We start from the raw sequence: 21545 nt of genomic DNA on the forward strand, positions 1-21545 counted from the left end.
AACAAGGAGAAGTTGGAGTGAGTCAGGCATGGTTGGTGAAGGGTGGGGAGTGAAGAGGGTCCCAAGCCAAAGGAACCATGTGTGCAAAGACCCAGAGGCAGGAGAGATCATGAGGAAGTCGGGAGACTGGGGGACAGATGGTGGAGGGCCTTCTCCTGTCATGGGCTCATGTTGTCCTGCAAATGTGTCCCCCTGCCCTTTGATCTTCCCTCAGATTCACGGTGCTTGACAACGTAGATCTGGAACACCAGTAGAGATGCTATCTAGGCACCTCTCACATGAAGCAGGAGAGCAGAGAAGACTAGCTCTTCCCAAGGCCTCTTCCACCTTTTCTTTCTTTCTTTCTTTCTTTCTTTCTTTCTTTGTTTATTCTTGAGAGAGAGAGAGAGAGAGAGGCAGAGTGTGAGCAGGGGAAGGGCGGAGAGAGAGGAAGACAGAATCCAAAGCAGGCTCCAGGCTCTGAGCTGTCAGCACAGAGCCCGACATAGAGCTCGAACTCATGAACCGCGAGATCATGACCTGAGCTGAAGTCGGACGCTCAACCAACCGAGCCACCCAGGCGTCCCCAGCTTTTCTTTCTTAAACCAAGAATCCACACCATCAGCCCATCCACCAGGAAGAAATGGCGATTGTACCAGAGAAATGCCCTGCACCTTTCCTATCTATTTCAGCTGCCTTCATGAGCAATACAGGTTATCACACAACTGACTTGCCAGCAAAAGCCTTGTCCACTCTGAAGTGGACCAGGATGGACGTGCTGGACGAGCCGCCATAGAGATGCAAGTTTTATTTATTTTATTTTTCTAAATGAAAAAGCCCCTCTCCTTTGTGCGTCACACTGTGAGGGTCTGGAGAACCATCTGGTCTTTTTCTTTTCTTTTTCCTTTTGGTTATTCCCCAAATGCTTGCTCTATAGGAATGATCTTTGCCTCAACTTGTTTCTGTCCTTTGCAGAATCTATTCTGTAAATGTGAACAGGATTAAGTCAAGAGGGTACTTGTTTAACTTTTCAGCACGTCTTTCCCAAAATGAATCACTTTGGGAAAGGTGATTTCGAGATTGCTAATCTTCCAGGTATGTGTTTCATCTTCCAATATTGGGCTGGAATAGACACATTGGGGAAAAACAACTTAGTGCCTTCTCTAAAGCCTTTCCCACAACAGAAACAAACGTTAAAAAAAAGAAGTCTTGGTATCACTTAATAAAGCTTTATGAGTAACTCCTTTGCCGCTGCAGATAACGTTGCTAATGCCTATAGCTCAATGAGAGAAAATGTCCCAGGCTACTTTACGACAGCCAGAAAACTTTGGGTTGTCTTGCCAATGCTTTATACTAAGTGCCAAATCCTTATTACTTTCTTAGGCATTTATTGTAAGAACATGAGTCATGATGCATCGCTCTGGTATTTGTGTGGCTGCTCAGTGTTAAGTCCCCAGGACCTCCATGGAGTTGACTTTATTTGGTTTTCCACTTCCGTTTCTAAGTGAGAGCCACATGAACTCAGACATGAAGGCTCACAGGAGCCCGAGTGGGTGGACTTTTTTGTTGCTGTTTTGGTTCGCCTGGACTCAATGGTTGTGGTATGTGCAGACCCGAACCCCTTCAGGGGACGGTCCCTGCCCCCACTCCCTGAAGTTTCCACGGAAACAAGAGGACTGGGATGATGCACAGGGTAGCCTGGCATTTGCAAACCTCTGAGGCCATTGGGAGAAACGTAGCTAGAATTTTGAAGCTGTGACATGTGTATTTTCGAACTTTCCATATATACTCCTAATAGTTGAGCTGGATGCCAACCTCTGGAGGTGGGAGGTTTCTGGAGGACAATTACTGTTCAGAAAACTATCCAGGGTTTCAGTGCCAGGTTTTTGATTTGATTGATGGAGAGTTTGATGAGTGGCCTGTAGATACGAAGATTAACAGTGCCTGTCTCAATGCCTACATGAAATGTCGTGTTCTTCTTTTACTTTGTGAATGTGTCATTGGTACGCTCACTGTATTCACCTTGAGAGTTTTAATTATGCCGGCAAATCACTGGGGCGGTTTTGAAAATGCTCAGCACCGGCAGCAATTAGCAATCAAAGGAATGATGGCCACGAACAACAGATGCAGCCTTAACTGTGTGTCTCAGCTGAGCATCAGTCTACTGGAGGACCAACCACTTACAATGGCTATGGTACAGACATTGAAACTGACAGTTCATTCATTCATTGGTTTGTTCAACAAATACTGCAAGCTCACATAGTGTCACTCATTTGCTGGTCACGGAGGGTACGATGCTAAACAAAATCAGACGTGTTCCTGTCCTCCAGAAGCTGATAATTTGTTATGAGAGACAGGTATTAATCAAGCGATCACCTAAAACTGTATAAAACGTCAGCCTCGACAAGGAATTGTACAAGGTACTGTGAGATGCCTTGACCTAGCTTGGGATATTAAGTAAGCTGAAACCCGAAAGGAAAGGAGTTAATTAGACGACTCCATGAGGAAAGCGCTCTTTAGGCAGAGGGAATAGCATGCACGGGGTTAATAACTGGTAAAGTCAGAGATGAGCATAGAGCTCCAGGAGTCCCAGCATGAGTCTATACTAGCCCTGTCCAATAGAACTTTCTATTATCTCGGATATACTCTGGCTATACTAAGATAGTAGCCAGTAGCCGTATATGGCTATCGAGGACTTGAACTGTGGCTGGTGTGCCTGAGGAACCGAAATGGTATTTAATTTTAATGAACTTAAATGTAAATAGCTACGTGTGGCTACCATATTGGAAAGTTGTGAGCCAAGTGTTGAACTAGCCCAGGTTACATGGGGCAGGGTGTCATTGGATAGGGGAGGAAGTGTTCTTCTGAGGTGATGTTAAGCACATTGACCTCAGGGACTTCATTTATTCATTTTCTCACTCACTGAAAACCAAAAATACATTGTGCACCCACTATATGCTAGACACAAGGCTAGACCGGGAGATTCCCTGATGAAGAAGACCCAGCCAGCGCTCTTGAGGAATTTACGGTGTAACAGAGGGAACTGGCTCAAAGGACTAAGACACTGCACTGTGACTTGGGTGACCAGATCTTGCTCTTAAAAGGGTTGCTGTCAATAGGAAGAACTGAGGGATAATTCTCTTCTTACTCAATGCTGGGTATGCTAAACTTTATAGGCAGAGCTCCTGATTCTTAAATTCCTAAATTCTTTTTTTTTTTTTTTTAATTTAGAAAGAGAGCATGAGCAGCAGAGAGGGGCAGAGGGAGAGATAGAGAGAATCTCAATCAGGCTCCATGTCCTATGCAGGGCTCGATCCCAGGACCCTGGGACCACGTCCTGAGCCAAATTCAAGAGTTGGATACTCAACCAACTGAGCCACCCAGGCACCCCAATGATTCCTAAATTCTAACTATTCCCATACCCCAAGGTTTTCAAACAAAAGGCGGAGGGCTTTAACATAACACACTACACATCTTTTTTTTTTTTTTTTTAATCCTGTAAATTCAGTAGAACAGGTGTTAGAAAAAGAGGCAAATTTGCATTTCCCTAGACTTTGGCTCTTTATACGTAGAGCATCTATTGCTGAGTTTGGGGAACTGGGCTCCACTGATAAATATTCTTCAAAAATAGATCATGGGACCTCAACACAAGGATCTGGTAAGTGATAGCCCATTTTTATTACAGTCACACTGTATTTTCACGGGACTCTCAGATATTGACCTATACTTTTCACCCAGGCTAAAGAAGGAGCTGAGAGCTCTTACCTAGTTTTAAAAAGCGCTTTCTCGCAAGCAGCACTGCTCATCCCTTCAAGCATTTAAACCTCTGGGCTATTGCATGCAGAATGCTGGCAGTTGTTACGTCATCGCAAAAATCACTTTCTGACTCGCACAGTCGTTGTGCCTAAATATTTAATTCTTGCCAATACACAATTTAAATCATCACTTCAAAATAGTTTGTTTTCAGTTATCAGGATCTACTAAATTCCCTCCTCAAATCAATCACCTGGAAAAAACATTACATGCCAGAGAGACTAAAGAGGCTTTTCCCATTATAATCCCAGGACAGGGATTCTTTTATGGTGCAGAGGCTTCTTTTGTGGTGCATTGAGTTTCCAAAGGGTCCCACCCTTTGGAAAGGGTAAAACCCGTGCCCCTCCCACCCCCCTTTGTCTCTCCATCTTGGAGACCCAAGGAGAAAAAACCTGTAGAGTAAGGCCTACTGGGCTAGTCAGTAATAGCTATTACTGCCCAGCAAGATTATCTGGGTAGTTTTTACAAAATACAGAAGCAGGGGTGCCTGGGTGGCTCAGTCATTTAGGCTTCGACTTCGGTTCAGGTCATGATCTCACGGGTTCGTGAGTTGGAGCCCCGCGTCCGGTTGTGCGCTGACAGTTCATAGCCTGGAGCCTGCTTCCGATTCTGTGTCTCATTCTCTCTCTGACCCGCCCCCGTATGCGCGCATGTGCTCACTCTCTCTCTCTCTCTCTCAAAAAAAAAAAAAAACAAAAAAAAATAAAACAAAGGGGGCGCCTGGGTGGCTCAGTCGGTTGAGCGTCCGACTTCGGCCCAGGTCATGATCTCACGTCCGTGAGTTCGAGCCCCGCTTCGGGCTCTGTGCTGACAGTTTGGAGCCTGGAGCCTGTTTCAGATTCTGTGTCTCCCTCTCTCTCTCTGACCCTCCCCCATTCATGCTCTGTCTCAAAAATAAATAAACGTTAAAAAAAAAAATTAAAGGGGCGCCTGGGTGGCGCAGTGGGTTAAGCGTCCAACTTCAGCCAGGTCACGATCTTGAAGTCCGTGAGTTCGAGCCTCGCGTCAGGCTCTGGGCTGATGGCTCAGAGCCTGGAGCCTGCTTCCGATTCTGTGTCTCCCTCTCTCTCTGTCCCTCCCCCGTTCATGCTCTGTCTCTCTCTGTCTCAAAAATAAATAAACGTTTAAAAAAAAAATTAAAAAAAAAAAAGAGAAGTGTAAATAGTGTAAAAAAAAATAGAAGTGTAAACTAAAAAATACAGAAGCAAAGGCTCCCTCTAGATACATTGAACCAGAATTATCAAAGGCAGGGGGCAGGGGCTGCAAATCTGTTTTTTTTTTTTTTTTTTTTTTAATTTTTTTTTTCAACGTTTATTTATTTTCGGGACAGAGAGAGACAGAGCATGAACGGGCAAGGGGCAGAGAGAGAGGGAGACACAGAATCGGAAACAGGCTCCAGGCTCTGAGCCATCAGCCCAGAGCCCGACGCGGAGCTCGAACTCACGGACCGCGAGATCGTGACCTGGCTGAAGTCGGACGCTTAACCGACTGCGCCACCCAGGCGCCCCTGCAAATCTGTTTTTAAAAAGCATCTCAAGGGATTTAGGAGTGACTGGTTAACAGACTAGAAAATAGTAAATAGCACCCATTTGATTAGTGTATTTTATACTGTTATATTTATGACGTAGTTTTCAAAGTGCGAATTTTATCCGTGTCTTTGTTTCTCCTGAATTAGGCAAGTACACGAGAACTCCCTAATTCCACAGTGTCACTGTCTCTTCTGGTTATTACTGCTGGCCAGAGCACTGAATGTCCCAGGTCAATACTCATTTACATTTCCTTATGTATTTTGCTTATTTCTCTGTTCATGCTTTCTCCTGCATCTCTTTCCTCTGCTTTACATTTTGTTCCCACTGAAGTATATCCTTTGGTAATTCTTTCCATGAAGATCTGAGTAGAAAACTGCTTTAGTTTTTGGAAGTCTGAAAAGGTTTTTTTTTTGCTATCGTTTAAGAGCGGTCCCTTGAAAACCTAAATTGACAACTATGTACCATTGGCCCTTAGAGATTATGCAATTGTCTTCTGGAATCCATTACTGATGATGAGAAGTCAGTCATCATTTTAATTTGACTATCATTCCTTTTTTTTTTTTAATTTTTTTTTCAACGTTTATTTATTTTTGGGACAGAGAGAGACAGAGCATGAACGGGGGAGGGACAGAGAGAGAGGGAGACACAGAATCGGAAACAGGCTCCAGGCTCTGAGCGATCAGCCCAGAGCCTGACGCGGGGCTCGAACTCCCGGACCGCGAGATCGTGACCTGGCTGAAGTCGGACGCTTAACCGACTGCGCCACCCAGGCGCCCCGACTATCATTCCTTTTAAGGTAATATGTCTTTTCTGTCTGGTGGCCTCTCTATTTTTTTATATAAAAGCAGTTTCAGCAATATGCATTTAGGTATGCATTTGTACTTGATTATGATATTTGGATTCCATGTTCTTTTTTTTTAAAGTTATTTATTTATTTTAAGAGAAAGAGAAAGAGGTTGAGTGCACGCCAGTGGGGGGAGGCGCAGAGAGGATTCCAAGCGGGTTCCTCACTGTCAGCGCAGAGCCCAACGTGGGGCTCCATCTCAGGACTGTGAGATCGTGACCTGAGCCGAAACCAAGAGTCAGACGCTCAACCAACTGAGCCACCCAGGTGCCCCTAGATTCCATGTTCTTTTTCAATGTGAGGATTCAGGATTTTCTTTATGCCTTTATGTCTGAAAACATTTTTACCCCATGTCAGACCTCTCACTGTACCTCCGTATCTTTCCTCTTCCCTCTTGCGTGCCCCAGCTCTTTTTCCCTTTGAACTGCGCTCTGGATGGTCTCCTCACAATCTCTAATTTACTAATTTTCTCCTCAGCTCTATTTTGCTGTTTGACGCATATGCTAAGGCTGTACACTTTTTTTTTTTTTAACATTTATTTACTTTTGAGACAGAGAGAGACAGAGCATGAACAGGGAAGGGGCAGAGAGAGAGGGAGACACAGAATCTGAAACAGGCTCCAGGCTCTGAGCTGTCAGCACAGAGCCCGACGCGGGGCTCGAACTCACGGACCGTGAGATCATGACCTGAGCCGAAGTCGGGCACTTAACCAACTGAGCCACCCGGACACCCCTGTACACATTTTTTAATGGCAGTATTTTTCCTAGCTAGAATTTATATTTGCTCTTTAAAAAAATTCCCATGATTTCTCCAAAGCATTTCTTTTTTGCCCATTTCTCTCTTTTTGCCTTGAATATTTAGAAAACACTAATTAAAATCTCTTTCAGATTGCACAGGTATCGCTATTGTTGTGTATTTATTTGCTCACTGTCTGTCATGAGAGTCTGTTTCCTTTTGTGCTTTTGAGCTCATCCTCGGGAAGCCTTCCTTGCCACTGGAGGCATCTCTTTGGGGAAGGTCAAAAGTGCACTTGTGGAATGGTTTTCACGTTAATGCCTCATCCCTGTGTTATGCAGTGGGAATTCAGAACCCGCTCCTGAATAGAGTGGTTTCAGGGTTTCTGTTGCACACAAACGACTTTCCTCTCTCTGGTGCCATATCCTGTGGCCCTAACCTGTGGACAGAATTTTCCCAGGGCTACATCAAAACAGAATATCCCTGTGTCCCGTTTGGGGCAGAATTTGGGGTTCCGCTTTGCAGTACATATAGGGTATGTGCTTTTAATACCCATCCTACACAAATGATGCTCCTCCAGCTCCAACATGCCCATGGAGAATTCCGTCTTCACCTTGACCTCGAGCTCTGTTTTAGAGTAACGATCAAAAGCACAGAGTCTAGATTCCGACAGCTTGGAATTAAAGCGGCTCTGCCACTTACTAACTGTATAACTTTGGGCAAGTTGCCCACCCTCTCTGTGCCTCTGTTTCCTCAACTGCGAAATGGCGATAATAACTGGATCCTCGTGGGGACGTTGTGGAAATCAAGCGAGATGACACATGTGAAATGCTGAGAACGGTGCCTGGCACACGACGAGCCTTAAGGACTGTCATTATTTCTTGCTTTCAAGCTTGCGCCAGTATTGAAAGTTTCTGTAACACGTTATACATACAGGGACTTACGAACGCATGTTGTCATTACGCGTTATTTTGCCAAGTACCTATTTTTGTTACATTACACACGTATTTGTACATTTTCTCCGATAGCTTAAAAGTATATATACTGTATAAGGCTAGCCCACGATTTTCATTCTGTTGAAAAAAGTTGGCCTCTCTAAAGTGAGGGCACAGTGGTAACAGGCAGGATATGGGAAGCTTACATTATGTTCAGTTGCTATATACAGGATTTGGGGCCCCCCGACTTCTCAATGGTTGAATTCTTTTTTCCTCATTAAAAGCTCGGCTGGACTCTGCTATCTGTCTCTGCTTCCCATGGCTGTCACTGCTAATCTTCACAAATTCATCTTTATTTTGAAGGTCAGGGAACTCCGGAGATGTTCAGATGTACTTGAGCTGGCAGGAGAATTATTTCACTTCATTCATTCCCGCACACAAAAGGTTTTTTATTTTGCGTCTTACCATTTTATGTGACCACACCAGCAAGTCTGTTTAACCGAATGTGGTATTTTCACAAGGAATAATGATCTGAGGGAAGGGGGCCGGTTCCCGAAAGCGGGATTGTGGATGCTAGTTTTGGCGCGGTTTCTGGGGTTTATTAAAAGAGTGTTTATAAAACCACTCTATTTGTGTTTACCAAGAAGAGTAGTGGGGGGAAGGGGCAAAAAGATGGCCTGGGTTTCAAACCTCTCTGAGGATAAATCAGTCACGACGTAGATCGTATTTACACGAACAGCCTAGCATGCCGGGCTCTTCAGCTCCTCGCCATGGGTCAGCAAGGATTTAAGTGTACAATCAACCTTCTCTCGTTCCTCAGAAATCAATGAAAAGCTAGTCAGCTAAACAGCAGGCTGCTCTGGGGTTTCTTGAGTCGGAGGGTCTGAAAGAATCGTTTCACCAAACTTGGCTATCCCGTGGCTTTCCGAGCCAATTGGAAATCCTCATGGGGGAACTTGTTGTCTCCCTGTGGATGCAACAGAGAACACCACTTTGGGGGAACTTCTGTGTCTCCTTCCTTCCTGGCTTCCTCCTGGAAGCCCAGCAAGAGGCAGGGACACGTAGTTTATCAGAGGCACTTACTATCCGTGACACATCCGTTTTGGCAAAAGGTTCTCCAAAGACAGTCTTGAACTTGGGTAGGGATTTTGACTGTGAGCTCCACAAAAGGGTGTGCAAACGGCCTGTGGCAACACATGCACGTTTTACAGGGCTGGGATGTTGGGGGGGGGGGGCGGGGGGGGGGGGGAAGCACCGCAAAGGGACATGGAGCTAAAGCAGGGTGGGAAACCCTTAGTCTGGGAATTCCTCTCTGCATGGCCGCATTCAGTCCACGATAAGCCAAATGGGTAGAGTCACTAAAACGTGATACAGCTTTGACATGTGTTACTTAGAATTTAGAATTAAAAAAAAAAAAAAGTTTATTTTTGAGAGAGAGAAAGAGTGCATGTGCCTGAAAGGGGAGGGGGGGGCGCAGAGAGAGAGGGAGACAGAGGATCCCAAGCAGGCTCTGTGCTGTCGGCACGGAGCCCGACGTGGGGCTCGAACCCATGAACTGTGAGACCATGACCTCAGCCGAGGTCAGATGCTTGACCGACTGAGCCACCCAGGTGCCCCTAGAATTCAGAATTTTAATTCCAGCTGTGTGAAGGTATCGCTAATTCATTTATTAATTAATTCCTCAAATACTTATCAAACACTTACTATGTGCCAGGCACTCTGTTAGGCTTCAGAGATATAATGGAGAACAATGCAGACACAGTCTGCATTGTTGGAACTTACAAGTCTCCATTGTTGGAACTTACAAGTCTCCATTGTTGGAACTTACAAGTTATATGCCAATACCTACATAACCTTACCTCTCTGAGACTCATCTCATCTGTAAAATGGGGTTGTAGTAAAAGAAGATGTATGCGAACGTGATTTATAAACGCTAATGTGTTATGTATTGGCGATTACACACACGCACATAATCATTTTCTAGTCACGGCAAAGCATATTTAAAGAATCGATGACGCCTCGTACAAGAGAATGTGACACAAATCTTCCTATTTCTCAAAAGGGGAGGTTGTGTGGAGACTTTCTGAAGACTGAATTAGGATCCTGACAATGACTGAGGCTTCCCTCAAAGATTTTTAGAGGGAGGCACCTTATAAATTATAAAGCAATCTGAATCTCCTTCTGCAGACATGTCCCTGGACATCTGGAGCGGCAGTAAATGGGTAATCTGCCAGACCTCAGGTCAAGGATGGAGACGAGACAATGTAACACATCCCGGAAATGTGCCAACGCTGCTCATGCGCAGAAATGCCTGTGAGTGTCTTCTACCCAGACCCCAGGAAGCAAGAAAGACTGTGGGAGGAATGGCTTTTAATGAGTACTTTGTGTCTGGGAGGCGTGAGATTGGCTTCAGCTGCTCTTCTCCAGGAACAGTTCTCTAATTTCAGCCTGAGGTGGGCACCCTAGACAGGGCCGGGCAGGGAGATGGATGGGCAAAGAAGGCCAGGGAAGCTCCAAGAGTCTCTTGTGATGAGGGGTCATTGGGCTGGAGTCTCCACCTCAGCTCTCTGTGGCTCCTCCTTCTTTTCTAGACCAAGGACACTTATCACGTGCTTGTTACAGTGAAAGGATAAAGGTAAATGGTGTAGTGTTCTTGGAGGAGCTTAAATTATGACACCCAAAAGAGAGAAAGTCCTGTGAGACAGGAAAGAGAAGCAAAATGACAAACTAATACCACAAATCCATGCACCTCTCCCATATCTATTGTTACCACTGTTGGCTGAGTCACCATAAGCTCTTAGCGGGCTAGGGGGAATTTTTATCCTTATTCTTATTCTTTTTCTTTTTCTTATTCTTTTTATTCTTGACTTCCTTCAATATATTCGTCACACAAAAGTCAGCAGTTTTTTCTCAGCTAAATTCAGATTATGTCTCTCTTCTGTTTAGAACAATGCTGTATCTTCTCCTTGTGCTTTAAAAAGACTCCAAACCCTTTGCTTTCATCTACAAAACGCTGCATGATCTAGCCCTTTCAGAACTCATCAAAGGTATCTCCTACCTTTTTCTTCTCTCCTTACCCACCATCCATAGTGACTTTTTCTGATTCCCCAAATTTCCAAACCTCTGTCTGCCTCAGGACCTTTGCATGGGCTGTTTCTGCAGCTGGGAAGGCTCTTCTCTGGCTGATTATCCCCCCTCACCTCCAAGAGGCCTCCCTAGCATCCTGTCCAAGGCAAACCCTCCCTTGCTTTCTTTTTCTCTATTATACACTCTGATTACAGTAGTCGCCCCTAATCTGTAGGGGATATGTTCCCACACTCTCCACTGGATGCCTAAAACTGTGGATAGGACTGAACTTTATACAGACATGATAAATTATGTTTTATACATATATTATACAGACATGACATTTATATGTTTTATACATATATTTATACAGACATGACAATGATTAAATTATGATAAAATTTAATTTATAAATTAGGCACAGTAAGAGACCAACAATAATAATGAAACAATTATAATAATACACTGTACTAAAAGTTATGGGAATGTGGTTTCTTTCAAAATACCTTACTGTTCTGTACTCGTGCTTCTTCTTGGGATGATGTGAGATGATTAAATGCCTACGTGATGAGACAAAGTGAGGTGAATGGTGTAGGCGTTGTGACATAGCATTAGGCTGCTATTGACATGACGGTCTGTCGGAAGGAGGGTCGTCTGCTTCTAGATCACAGCTGACCTCGGGTAACCGAAAGCACAGAAAGTGCAACCGTGGGTAAGGGGGGACTACTGTACTTCTTCAAAGCAGCTGCCCTGGTTTATAATTTATGTGCTTATTTATTTTCTTTTGTCCACCCATAAGCTCCAGGAAGTTCACATTCATTTGTGTTTCCCCACCATACCTTAGTGCCTGAAACATAAGATGGTGTCCAGGAAATATTTGCCAAAGCAGTAAATAAATTTTTTTTTCCAATAGATTTTTTTTTGGTTTATTATTATTTTTTCTTTCTGTGAAAGAAAAACGTAGAAAATTCAGGAAGTCACAGAGAAGCAAGAAAAGAGAGAACAAAATAACAAAAACAAAACAAAAAGCCCAAAGTACCAGATTTATAGCCCATCAAGGTGTCACTTTGGCACATGGCTTTTAAATTTCTTTCTTGGCGATTTTCCTCGGTGGAGTTGTTTCTACCATTAAGACAATTGGACATGATATAACGTTATGCATATTTTCCCACATCATTAAGGCTTTTTTTTTCAAGCATCTTTTTTTTTTTTTAAATTTTTTTTTTTTCAACGTTTATTTATTTTTGGGACAGAGAGAGACAGAGCATGAACGGGGCAGGGGCAGAGAGAGAGGGAGACACAGAATCGGAAACAGGCTCCAGGCTCCGAGCCATCAGCCCAGAGCCCGACACGGGGCTCGAACTCACGGACCGCGAGATCGTGACCTGGCTGAAGTCGGACGCTTAACCGACTGCGCCACCCAGGCGCCCCTTAAGCATCTTTTTTTAAGGCCTCATAATCTTCCTACAGGGGACGCTGAATTCCATAACCACTGCCCTATTGTTAGACTGTTTCCATTTCCCCAGCTGTAACAGGCTATGAGATACAGCTTCGTACACAAATCTTTTCTTCCACCATGTCTGCTCGTTACCTTAGGACCCATTCCCAGGAGGGAAATTACTGAGCAAAAGCAAATGAGCATTTTTCAAGCTACAGATTCGGGAATTGCTCTCCAGACACACCGCTTCAGTCTCCCAGGGTCTCCACCAACCCAGCCACCTTTGGCTCTGAGGACGTTCTGCAGTGAAATAACCATTTCTTTGAGCTCTCATAAAGGTGAGTATCTTTTTCCATTTGTTTCCTAGTCATTTGCTGACGGAGCCCCCCAACCCAAGATGGGGGTCGTGCAGTCTGCGAAGGGGACATGGTAGCCCCCGACTCTCCCTGACTGTGGGGGAATCAACTCCACCGCTCCCCAACCCTGCAAAAAACCCCGGGCTGGCTGGCTGTGGTTTATCAGGGAGTTGGGAGTGAAGGGGACGAGAGGCCGGGAACGTAGCCAAATGCTCCAGCCCAAGCAATGGCAGTCGTAGTGTCTTAGAACCGACATGCTTCTTTCGCTAGCTCTGTGAAGAGGAAGGGGCCTGGGCTGGAGGGCTGCCTGAGGGAGGAGGTAAGATCTGTTCAGGCCCTGGCAGCCACAGGTTCTCCAGGTGGGAGTCCTGGGCCTCCGGCTAGGCATTTCCAGGCCTCCTGAGGAAAGCAGTAAATAAATTTTGAACTTCTTTTCCCTTCATTCTCACAGAAAAGTACAGGCCACAATTTCCCCCTTCCTCCGTGTCTTTGCACACACAGCTCCTTCTGTCTGGACTGCCTGCCCCCCTCACCCGATTTCCAAACTCCTATTCATTCTGCCTTAAGACCCATACCACTCTTTCTTCTTCTGTGAGGCTTTCTCTTATCTCTCTTTTGTGTCTCCACACTACACGCATAGATCCCTATTAGCATTTTTGACACCTTATTGTAATTCTGTGTTCATATTTCTGTACCCCTATGCTGTAATGGGGAGCTCTCTGAGGACAGGAGACATGGAGTATACCTTTACAAGGAGCCTACAGATTTTTACACACACCGCAGAGAGAGACAGGATGCAGGGCAAGCTGGCCACTCCTGGTGAATTCTGCCAAGCGGCAGGGTTGATGGTGGTGTCCCAAATCCTTCCCCCCACCCCCCACCGTCGAACAAAGAGCTGCCTATGAACAGGGAGGATGGCACCCTTCCCCCGCACCGGCCCCATTCAGAGGTGAAAGCAGCCTGTGACCATGCCTTGATAGGGTTTTCCCTTCCTTTGAGAGGAGAACATTCTCAAGGCAGATTTTCAAGCTGAAGTCATCCAGAACAAAAGCTGCTTGCCAGCTGTGGCCCAGCAGCCCAGCACCCCCCCCTCCCCCTGCAGCCCCAGTGCCATTACCGCCTAATGGGAGAGGTGTGTGAAAACTTCCGGCGAAACATCTGGTGGGGGCCACTGTCAGCTGGCGAGACGGAGACCAGCGAGTTCCCCATCTGATTTCCTGAGACTGCTAGAGTGCCGAAGCCAAAGAGAAAGTGAGGAGGAGGAGGAGCAGCCTGCCCTGGGGTGAGGCTGTCAGGAAGGCCGAGGCCTGCGGCACAGCCACGCTCACTCTCTCCACTCTTTCTCTCCCCGGTGGCCACCAGTAGACTTCTGCTTGGCCTGTGCTTGTGAACTCAGGCCCGTGAGAATGAGGACTCGCTCTCTGCTTAGTATATGGACGATCTGAAGGGCAGACTTCTAGCAACCTGGTGAGCAGAACTGAGTTTGTGTTCGTGCTAACTTAGGTCCCTGTTCTTGTCAGAATTTCCCACCTTCTCTTCACACTGTGTCTCCCACTCCTTCCCCGAGGATCCTCCTGCTCTCCCACTGATTTCCGCCTTCCCCGGAGTAGTAGAGCTGGGACACCAAGACTGTATTCCGGATCTTTCTTTTTGTGTCTTTGCATTCTGAAAGGCGGCTGTTCTGACAAAGATTTCTGAGGTACTTTGGAAAGAAATGGTAGCACCTCAGTACGTTCGGGGATTTTTTTTTTTTTTTTAACAGTGACTTCTCTCGAAGACCCAAAAATACATACATAAGTACATACGTACATACTTACGTACCGATGTACGTGCACACATGCATGTAACAATTTTGTAAAAATCCTCAAAGGAATAAGTGGAAATTTCAGATTCTGTGGTAGGCCTTTGGAGGCAGATTTACATTTCAGTAATTCCTCAAGTCCTTTCCCCCTAGACAGGGGAATCCGGGTCTGATTTTCCCTCTTGAGACCCTGGAATACATACCCAGATGAATATGAGTTTGAATTTGTAGAGGGTCCAGGCTGGCTAGTCAACTGTGTGTATACTCGCTGCCACCCAACAGAGCAGACATTATCTTAATGGCACTGATAGATCAGGAGTGTCACACATCATTAAAATAGCTGATTGATTAGAAGAAAATAATTAGCTTGCCCTGCCTTGCTGGAAAGCCTTTTGACATACCAGGAAGGAGATATGGGAGGGACAGGGGTCACCCATCTTTTGATCATTTGTTTTCCCTCCAAGGTGATGAAAAAGGCCCTGATAACCCGTAGGCAAGGGAAGGAATATAAACAAGTCGTGGTTCTTCTTTGCCATTTACTCCCAGAGAAGCTCTCTACAGACTTTCTGGAGTGTGGTGTGTTTATTTCAGTTACATAGATACACTTCTTTAAATCAAACACTCTGTTAGTGCCTCGGAGTTGTAAATCAGTGGTTCTTTTCGAGCGACTTGATAGAATGTGATATTCTGCTTTCCTTTGACAAGATATAAACACAGAAACCTAAATATTCTAATCAAGGCCAGCCATTGGCAGGGCTGTGAAGAAGGGCATGTAGATCTCGTGGCTTTTCGGTGCCCTTCTTGCCTTCCATGTATGTGTCTTCCTTGGAGTTCATAGTCACCCTCTTGTCCACTTGGGAGAGAAGTTGGCAAACTTATTTGTTGCTAAGAGTGATAGAGTTTAAGGCATCTTTATGCTCAGAGAAAGAAATCTATTGGATAATTCAGTTTTACACCAGCCGAGTGCATTTTAGCCAAAGGCACAGAGATTCTTAAGCCAGAGGATGTCTCTGGAGACGTGTTTTGCTGATGGTCCTTCTCACTTGTCCTGGAAATCATGTTCGTGACTCAATGGGTCCCCTGAGACTTCCACATCTTTGGGGGACAGAGGATAGGGTCAGAGCAAATCCAGATCACGTGGGAGCCTTCAGCTAGTTCTGAGAGGTACCACCTGCCTCACTCCCCATCCTTACTCTCTCTCCATTGCTGCTTCCAAGAACCATAGAGGAAAATAGTTACTATACTTGTGTTCGAAGATAAAATAGTGGAACACCATTGGTCTGGAGAAGAGAATCTGAGTTTGGGAGTCAGTAGGAATTGGACATTCTGCCCCTTCTCAGGGAGTGACCTTGGGCACATTACTTAATGTCCCCACAGCTACAGAATACTGACTTTACAAAGCCTTACAAAGCCAGGGGCGCCTGGGTGGCTCAGTCAGTTAAACGTCCAACTTCGGCTCAGGTCATGATCTCACACGACCTCACACGGTCGTGAGTTCATTTGAGCCCCACATCGGACTCTGTGCTGACAGCTCAGAGCCTGGAGCCTGCTTCAGATTCTGTGTCTTCCTCTCTCTCTGCCCTTCCCCCTCTCATGCTCTGTCTCTGTTTCTCTCTCTCAAATATAAATAAACATGAAAAAAATTTAAAAAACAAACGAACAAACCTTCAAAAAAACAAAGCCTTACAAAGCTTGCCTAAGGTAATGTAAGAGAAAATGCTTAGCTACTAAATACTAGTTTTCTTCCCTTTTACAAAATAAGAACTCTGAATTTCACTTGAATATAATCTACTGAGTCAACTGTTAATCAACTTGTAGAGCCTTTTTTTTTAAGATGACCTCATTGACCTCCATTTTGAGCTTAAAAATAATATCCGTTCTTTGTAGAAATTTGGGGATCTCAAAAAAAAAGAGAAGAGAAAAGAAAAAAAAAACAAAAAGAAGATAAAAGAAAAATCCCCTATAACCTTTCCTTAGGCAGAATCACTAATTTTTCTATTTTTTTTTTAATTCCAGTACTTTTGCAGTGCGTATGGGTCCCCCCCGCCCCCCCTTTTTTAAACAATGTTTGCCATCACACCACACACACACATTCTGTTCAGTGGTTCTCATTCTCCTCCATCATGAGCACTTCCCTGTTCTCAGACACGCAGAGTGTGTGTGTGTGTGTGTGTGTGTGTGTGTGTGTGTTATAGTTTCTGCCATCACTAATGAGTTTCTGCCATCACTAATGGGAGTAAGACAACACTTGTTCTCCTGGGACACTTATCAGTTGCTGAAGTGACTGCTCTCAGGGCAGACGTAGTAGGCGCTTTTTGATTGCTATTTATAATACCTTCATTTCCAAGGCTGGCTATTGGCAAGATCTTGTGTTCTTCTTTGGATTTTTGTCTTTGGGATGACCAGATCTGGGAGGAAGGATGTAGGGATGTAGGATGGCGGTGAATTTCAGTCTACTTCTTCCTTCCACTGGCCAGAAGTCCCCTCTGCATTTAATGAAAAAAGGTCATGCCTCAAATGTGTTATCAGGAAAGGTCCTTAAATCCACAGCTGGCCCCAGGGTAGCACAGAATCGCTTCAAAATTGCTTTTAGAGAATAAATGTATGCATGAGGCAAGGGGCCTTCCATTCATGCAGAAATAAGGATTTCAGGGTGGTTATTGTTATTCTCAGCATGATTTTGTGGGTGACTTTTAACTTTCTCTTTTATGTCATTTAACATCTCGGTGCCTCAGTTTCCTTACCTGCAATGTGGAGATAATAGCAGCACTTATCTAGTGGAGAATTAAATGAATGAATACATGTGAAATGCCTTCCACATTGCCTGGCAAAGAGCAAGTGCTCAATAAAACCATGGCTATCATCATCATCATCATTATCATTGTCATTATTATGGGCCTTTCTATATTTTCCCTACTTTCTGCTGTAAGTTCAACTACCCATCCACACAACATTTTTAAAAAGGCATAACATATAGCCATGGGAATATTGCATCTTAGGCCAACAAAGTGAAACAGAATCGGGAGCATTTGTTGGGTACCAGGAAAGGAGGTTGTGGATATAGACACAGAAGGACAGGAAAGAACCCAAGGGAGGGAGAAGGAAAACTGAGAAAGGAAGGGTCAAGTAATGGGTTGGCCCAAATTCAGGGAGGGGGCAGGCCAGTCATGTGTTTTTAAAAATTACTCCATTGGACTTGGGCCCACTACTCTAGCACCTTGAGAAGGGAGCTCACGGAACTTTCTGCTGCTCCCCATCCTCTCCCCAGCCTGGAAAGGTGCAGGGGGCGGGCAGGGGAAAGTGAGAAAGGGGTACAAGTAGGAGTTGGAAGACGAGAAAATTGCACCTCGGAAAGGTAAATCAGCTTCTGAAAGGCTCTTCACTAACTTCTGGCAACACTGGGTCTGGAACTCAGCTTTCAGGATATCCAACCTAGACCTCAATACCTCTTTATTCCCACCTGCTATTGTCTCTCTGTACCTGGAGACCTAAACAGCAGAACTGACCCAAGAATTCAGAATCTGCATTTTGGCCATTATGGTCGCCATACATTGAGTGTGGAATAAGGATGGCCTATCGAAGGCTCTATCAGTGGTCTGTGCAGGATTGGAAAACATCCATGTGCCACCGCCTGCCCTCCACTGCGCCTCTTCCCCAACTACCAAGCCTTCTTGTGGTGTTTTCTAGACCTGCATGTTCTTGCAGGGAACAGCCAGGGCAGATGCCAAGCCAATTACTTTATCAATTAATGGCTCCTTGTATTCACTGTGCAAGATGTGAGGGAAAGAATCCCTTGGATATTTTAGATTTATACAAGCTAGTGAGTGCGTGTTATCAAAGTGACTTGATTGAACAAGACTCGGGAATTTTCTCCACTTCTGGGCTAATGGCTTAGTTTCTGGAATTCTAAGTTTTTGCATGTAGGTTGGCCATAGACTCTATGAAAACACTGTTTTTACCATTTTCTTTTCTTTTCTTTTCTTTTCTTTTCTTTTCTTTTCTTTTCAGCGTTGATAGTGTATTTTGGGGCTACAATTTTGCCAACAATGGTCAGACTTAAGTACATTTTTTCATATGCAGGAATAGCTGTGATTTTTCTGTCACTCATTTTGATGGATTATTGGATCAAATAGAAATGTGTGCCCCGTGAAAGAAACTTTTGTTTGTTTGTGTTTGGGCTTATAAAAGGTTGGCAGTAAACTTTGAAAGTAAACCTGTTGCTGCCTTACCATGTCTTCCTAGGTACCCCATTGAGACGGCCAGCACTGCTTTGCTCAAATAATTTAATTTTGATCGAAGGCAATTTATTTCTATTATTTTTGTAAATATGAAATTTACTGTCAAATTGGTTTCCACACAACACCCATGCTCATCCCTCCCTCCCACCCCCCATCAACCCTCAGTTTGTTCTCAGAAAGGCAATTTAATACAAGGAGCAGGGAGAAGAGTAGAATTGGCCTCCATTATTTAAGATTATTTAGTGATATTTTCTAGTTAAGAAGGTGTGGGTTGCATGTATCTGCTATCTGGCAGCCACTGAAAAAAGCCACAGCAGGAAACAAAGATTGAAACCCAAGGAAGATCATTCGGTAGGATGCAGTCTTACAACATTAGCCTGGGATAGACTCTGAGACACAATTCCTTCAAAGACGCCCTGTGTTTCAAAGAGGAGGGTTGGTGTAAAATACAGAGTGCTCTAACTTGTGTTTCTAGAAGTGAAATTTTATTCCCATCCCAAAACTCTACAACACCTGGGAAAATAAGTAGGAATGTCATTGTGGTAATGAACTTTAAGCGGATGATGACAATTTTGAGATACGTGCCCAAATAGGATAGCCCTCATTTTCCTCATTCGTCTTAAGGTGGTGGTCTGGACGTGTTCACGTCTAAAACGTGTAGCAGAAGGCCTGTTGGAGTCTCCGCCTCTGAAGGAGGTGAGGGTTCCCTTTGTTCCCTCTCTGGAGTGACTCGGGAGCTATACAGATTAAGACCAGCAGATGGCATGCGGCGTCAGGATCCTGGACACTTGGAACCTGGGAAAGCCATCTTTTCTCGCCCATAAAATTCTGAACTTTAGGAAGAAAAGTGTGCTTCTTTCAGCTATTAGCTATTGTGCTTGATAATTTGGCTGTCTCTCTACGATGTCTAGGTTACCTGTGGTGGAAACAAAACTAAATATAACCCGGACACCATTTTGCTTGCGTCTTAAACTGGACACAGGCTCATGCAGAACACTCTTGGGAGCCTCACCGGGTGGCGTGGAATGGAATAGCAGGACAGGCAGAGGACAGATTCCTGGAAGAAGAGAATGCGAACTCCATCCCTGTGTGTTGTGAGAGAAGAAGCAAATGATCAAGACAACCCACTCCATCCCCCTTCCCCCAGCCCACAGCAAAGATGCCTGGAATTAGAGCGGAGTTTCCTAATATGCCTGCGTCAGGAATATAGCTGGAGATAGCCGAAAGTATCAGTTCAGGGGTTGAAAATAGATCATTTCCACACTTACCAAGCAAGATTTAACTTCATTTAACTCCTTGTTTTCAGTTTAGCACCTTGGCCTGGTCCTCCTCTCGGCCTGGCATCCCCGAGCATGGGACTTCAGCAGAGAACAAATGTCTAGTCTTCTAAGAAGAGAGAGAAGACGACCGGAAGGGTGGAAATATAAATGCCTGGCTGCACAGAGGTGGATGAGGGAACCCAGAGATCTACCTTCTATAGACCTTCAACCAAACTGTGTTTTAGCCTCATGCTTCATCTTCACTCTCTGCGGTACATAGTGGCTCTGAAGCCTGAATCTTTCTGGGGGTCTTGTGAAAAGATTGTTCATGAAAAAAAAAAAAAAAGCAAAAATTCTCAGCGTGCCTGGATGGCTCAGTCAGTTGGTTAAGCGTCTGACTCTTGATCTCTGCTCAGGTCATGATCTCATGGTTCGTGAGTTTGAGCCCCAAGCCCTGAGTCAGGCTCTATGCCAACAGCACAGGAGCCTGCTTGGGTTTCTCTCTCCTGCTCACTCTCTGCCCCTCCCCAACTTGTGCGCTCTCTCTCTCTCTCTCTCTCTCTCTCAAAATAAGTAAATAAACTTTAACAAGAAATTTTCCGTTAACAGATACTTGCCATTCTGTCATACCCCTGCTCTACATTTTCGTAGTTTCTTATACCAGTCTTACTTTCCCAGGTAAGAACTTCCCAGCATCCCTTGCAGCCAAAGAGCAGGCATGTGCCCTAAGATCCACCAATCAAACACCCACATGAAAGTCTGACCTGGAAGTCAGCAACATGAGGAAACAGATCGGATTCTGAGCACTGTGCCTTCATTTTGCAGGTGAAGGTGGTGGTGGCAGCAATATCCCTTCAGTATGAGGTTCTGAGCTGCATTCCTAGGGGTTTAGCCTTGAGCTTCTTCTTCTTCTTCAGATCTCCCGATGTGCCTTAATAAATAACTTTTAATGAATTCTGCTTAAAGCAGCATGGATTTTATAGTTTGCAATTAAAAGAAAGAAAGACAGAGAAAGAAAGAAAGAGAAAGAAAGAAAGAGAGAGAAAGCAGGCAGGCAGGCAAAAGAAAAGAAAAACTAATAAACACATTTGGTCAGTGAAAGTAGGGTAAATCTAAAATGTGGAATTGGGTTTGGGGATGGGAGCCACAGTTGGGTAGAGGTGAGGTATCTTTTGTCATGCACCAAGTGCTAGGGTTAGCCATTACTGCTTTCCTAAAGGAGGTGCCCTCTCACTGTGGCCACAACCTAAGGTGGAGAAAATCCCCAAGATCTGGAGCTTTGAAAGGCTGACAAAGACAACCACTTCTTTATCCCCCCAAAAAGCACTTAGAAACAATGACATCAAGATAGTAGCCTCAGCTGGAAATGCTGTGTGACTTTATCCCATCAATTAAGAGTTCTCTGAAAGAGGGGCAACTGGATGGCTCAGTCAGTTGAGTGTCTCTTGATTTTTGACTCAGGTCGTGATCCTGGGGTTGTGGCATCATGAGTTGGGCTCCATGTGGAGTATGGAGACTGCTTAGGATTCTCTCTCTCTCTCTCTCTCTCTCT

At 44.8% G+C, this 21545-nt stretch overlaps 1 long non-coding RNA gene across 1 annotated transcript; it reads left to right on the forward strand.

Moving 5' to 3' along the window:
* The first annotated feature begins 13990 nt into the window (after positions 1-13990).
* On the forward strand, positions 13991-20917 carry LOC125170827 (uncharacterized). The gene is made up of 3 exons (XR_007154107.1): positions 13991-14162; positions 20041-20265; positions 20672-20917. It is a non-coding gene; the product is annotated as an uncharacterized LOC125170827 (long non-coding RNA).
* The last annotated feature ends 628 nt before the right edge of the window (positions 20918-21545 follow it).

Source organism: Prionailurus viverrinus, chromosome B4, assembly GCF_022837055.1.
Source record: "Prionailurus viverrinus isolate Anna chromosome B4, UM_Priviv_1.0, whole genome shotgun sequence".
NCBI classification, from domain to species: domain Eukaryota; kingdom Metazoa; phylum Chordata; class Mammalia; order Carnivora; family Felidae; genus Prionailurus; species Prionailurus viverrinus.